The sequence below is a fragment of the Carlito syrichta genome, unplaced genomic scaffold (genome assembly GCF_000164805.1).
Source record: "Carlito syrichta isolate Samal-C Ts95f unplaced genomic scaffold, Tarsius_syrichta-2.0.1 Scaffold306821, whole genome shotgun sequence".
Taxonomy (NCBI): Eukaryota; Metazoa; Chordata; class Mammalia; order Primates; family Tarsiidae; genus Carlito; species Carlito syrichta.
This window is the reverse complement of record NW_007250917.1, coordinates 468,175-472,494: the sequence shown is the minus strand read 5'-3', so window position 1 is coordinate 472,494 and position 4,320 is coordinate 468,175. Positions and strand designations below refer to the sequence as shown.

Sequence of the window (4,320 nt, the reverse complement as noted above, 5' to 3'; positions counted from 1 at the left end):
TCGCCAGCCCACGAGGATTTCCTTTTGGTTTCCTCAAATGCTAATTATGTAACAAGTTCTAATTCAGTTCATATGATTCACTTGAGCAGTAGGTGCTTCGGTTACTTTATAACTGTCAAAAGGGATGTGAAGTCTCTCTTCTTCCTCCAAAACAATCACGCTGTGTGCCCAGATCCTTTGCGTGCAGTGTTCACGTCCACCTGTGCTGTGAGCGAGGTTGGACTCAGAGCCACCACCAGCAGGTCTGTTCCTGTCCTGTGAATACAGAGGATGAGTATTAAGTCATTCGCTCACCAGCACAACTTGAGCAGATTTCTATATGCCTGTGAGAGTAGTCTCCAACTAAGAATACACGCTGAAACTCTGACAGCCCCAAATGCTGATAAATGCATTGGACCAGGATCTGGTTGAAGTGGTGTGTTTTCAAGTCCTTTAGCTCACATGGATAAGAGCAAAGGTTATTTTGTGTCTGAAAACAAACATATTTCTGGAATAATTAATACACAATCTCCTAAACCTTATTTCTGGAGAAAATCACATATACTGTCTTTATTGTAAATGCTTTTTCTTAAATTACATGAAAGAAGCATACAAAACAAATCTGTGGACAAATCCGAACTCCAGAAATCAAACTCTTTTTATTTCCATTAACTCAAAGAATTTCTATGAAAGGAAATCCTTTTCAGGGGGGTTCTTTCAGCTGGGTGGGTTGCGGGAGGCAAGACCATGACAGCATTCCCTCCAGAGGCTGTGAGATCACCATGGTAACTGCCCCTTCCCTATCAATAAGCAAGAGCTATAGACATCAATATTCTGAAAAAGCAGCCGGGCTCGGTGGCTCAGCCTGTAATCCTGCGCCTTTGGGAGGCTGAGGTGAGTGGATTGCCTGAGCCCGCGGGTTCGAGACCCGCCTGGGCAGCGAGACCTCATCTCTACAATAAATCAAAAAATCAGCCGGGCGTGGTAGCGCATGCCTGTAATTCCGGCTACTTCGGAAGGTGAGGTGGAAGGATCGCCGGGAGCCCAGCAGGTCGAGGCTGCGGTGGCCGGGAGCGGCCACTGCCCTCCTGTCTGGGCGGCCGAGTGAGACTCCAGCTCAAAAAAAAAAAAAAAAAAAGAAAAGAGGATGAACGGGGAGGTGAAGGGATGTGAGCTGGCTGTGGGGACTGAGGGACCCTGCCATGGAAAGCACAAGTGGCAGGCCAGGAGGCCTCTTGTCCCTTCTAGTTCTGGTGGCCTAAGCCCTGTCCAGGTCTAGAGGATAGGCGGGTGTGGTGACAGGTTTGCAGATTTCCAGCTGCCCAGGCATGGGCTTGCCCTGGGGGCGGGCTGCAGGACAGCCCTGCCCTGGACCACATGTTCCTGAACTTTCCTAGAGGCTTGGGATGGGGAGGATTGTTCAGAATGATGCATTTGCAAAAGCAACATTTGCACATGGCAAAAACTATTCAAACTAGTACACATGTATACCATGAACAGCACTGACTCTGTTTTGGGGAGCCTCTGTCCCAAAGCAGCCACTATTGACAGCTTGCTGTGTGAGTGAGCATCCTGGTTCTTTCTGTTGCTGGCTGTGTGACTTTGGTCATATCACCAAATTTCTCTGGGCCTTGATATTCTCATCTATAAAATAGAGATACAAAAGCAAGAGACTCATGGAATTATTGTGAGGAATAAATGAAGTGATATCTGGAAAGAACACTGCCTGGCCTATGGTAAGGGATGAGTTAGCTGTTATTGCAGTTATGAATTACTGTTTAGACTTGTACGTATCACATACACACACCACCCCTCCAATGGCATTCTTTCTTTCTTTCTTTTTTTTTTTTTTGAGTTGGAGTCTCACTCTGTTGCCCACGGTGGAGTGCAGTGGCACACTCACAGCCACACTAGCATCCACCCGCTGGGCTCTGGTGATCCTCCTGCCTCAGCCTTCCAAATAGCCAGGACTACAGGCATACACTGCCATACCTGGCTAATTTTTGATTTATTGTAGAGATGAAGTCTCACCAAGTTGCCCAGGCTGGTCTCGAACCCCTGGACTCAGGCAATCCTCTCGCTTCGGCCTCCCAAAGTGCAGGGACTATAGGCTGAGCCACAGAGCCTGGCTGCAATGGTTTTCTTTTGTTTGTTTGTTTGTTTTTTGAGTTGGAGTCTCACTCTGTCGCTCAGACTAGAGTGCAGTGGACACTCCCAGCCACCGCAGCCTCGACCTGTTGGGCTCCGGCGATCCTTCCTCCTCAGCCTTCCAAGTAGTTGGAACTACAGGTGCGCGCTACCACGCCTGGCTAATTTTTTGATTTATTGTAGACATGAGGTCTCGCCAAGTTGCCCAGGCGGGTCTCGAATCCGTGGGCTCAGGCAACCCACTTACCTCAGCCTCCCAAAGGCACGGGATTACAGGCTGAGCCACCAATCCTGGCTTGCAATGGTTTTCTTAAATGACAGGAGGCTGGAGGAGGTGGCTCACACCTGTAAACCCAGCACTTTGGGAGGCCGAAGCAAGATGATTGTCTGAGCCCAGGGGTTTAAGAACAGTCTGGGCAACTTGGCGAGACCTCTTCTCTGCAAGAAGTAAAAGAAATTAGCTTGGCGTGGTAGCGTGCGCCTGTAGTTCCGGCTACTTGGAAGGTTAACTGTGCCCTTGCACGCTAGCCTGGGTGACAGAATGAGACTCCAACTCATAAAAAAAAAATTATCTCCAGGCCCCAGTCCTTGGGCACACTGGCCACGTGCCATGTACTCATGGCATAGGCGTCTGTAGCGACACTAGACTAACGGGCAGTCCCGGGATTCAAAGACAGCACGCAGAGGAGCTGGGAGGCAGGACAAGGAGGGTGGCCCTGGTTGCCGAGGGTGGAGAGAAGGTTGAGTGGACCGATCACAGCGGACTTGTAAGGCCCTGAAAATACTGTGTGACAGGATCATGGTAGGTACCTGTTGTCAAGCGTGTGTCAAAACCCACAGGATGTTCAACAACAGGAGTGAACCCTGATGTAAACTAGGACTTGGGGTGATGACAGGCCATTGCAATTTCATCAGTGGTAAGGAATGTCCCGCCTGGTGGGCGGTGCTGAGTCCAGGAGCTGCTGTCCACGAGTGGGGGGCAGGGCCTGTGACACCTTTCCATTGTTTATGCTCCTAGCCAGGCTGGGTGGCTCAGCCTGTAATCCCGCACCTTTGGGAGGCTGAGGTGAGTGGATGGCCTGAGCCCGCGAGTTTGAGACCCGCCTGGGCAGCGAGACCTCACCTCCACAATAAATCAAAAATTCAGCCGGGCGTGGTAGCGCACGCCTGTAGTTCCAGCTACTCGGAAGGCTGAGGCTGACGGATCGCTGGAGCCCAGCAGGTCGAGTCTGCGGTGGCCGGGAGCGGCTACTGCACTCCAGTCTCGGCGACAGAGTGGGACTTCAACCCAAAAAATAAATAAATAAAAATTAAAAAAAAACATAGTTTATGTTCCATTTTGCTGTGAACCTAAGACAGCTCTAAAAATAGAGTCGTTACATATGAAAACACCAGAAACAAAAAAAACAACAACCAAAGCAAACGCACACAAAAATAGGCACGCTTCTTCAACAGCCCATCTGCATGTGTGGCCTGGCAGAAAAGGCGGAGCTGTGGAAAAAGTGCCGGACGAGTGATTTGTCCACTGCATTCACAATACCCCGCTCCAAGTTACAGTATCTTATGGAAATGTGCTCATGTCATTTGCACAAGGCACATACATGCCCAAAAAACGATACCTGTTAAGCTTAATGTTCGCTCAAAAGACGGTATTCATCAAATGAATGCTAGTGAGTCCATGCCACAGGCAGGACAGTCCAAGAAAGTGGCAGAAGCACAGCTGAGCGAGCGTCCGGCTACACATTACTGCGGGGACTCAGCTCAACTTGGAAAAGTCATACCTGGGCAACATATCGTAAAGTGTGTGGATGTGGTTGGGCTGGTGGCTCACGCCTGTAATCCGAGCACTTTGGGAGGTGGAGGCGAGAGGACTGCCTGAGGCTGCGGGTTCGAGACCAGCCTGGGCAACTTGGCAAGACCTCGTCTCTACAAAACATCAAAAGATTAGCTGGGCGTGGGGGTTCCAGCTGCTCCCAGCAGGCTGAGGCTGCGGTGGCACGAGCAGCGTGCGGCTGCACGCCAGCCTGGGCGACAGAGGGAGACTCCGACGCCAAAAAACAATCACCTAGGTGTGTGTACGTTTTCCCGGCCCCCCCTGCATTGGCATACGCTTTAATTTCCGCGCATTTACCCGTGAGCGCCTCCTTCGGCCGTCCACCTCCGGGGTAGGGCCTGCGACCTCGGATTCGGGAC

General features: G+C 50.7%; 1 protein-coding gene across 1 annotated transcript in view; it reads left to right on the top strand.

Moving 5' to 3' along the window:
• The window catches only part of ULK1 (unc-51 like autophagy activating kinase 1), a gene marked incomplete at its 5' end in the record, with an annotated part of 31,963 nt that overhangs the window by 289 nt on the left and 27,354 nt on the right, over nucleotides 1-4,320 (top strand). The window lies entirely within an intron of this gene.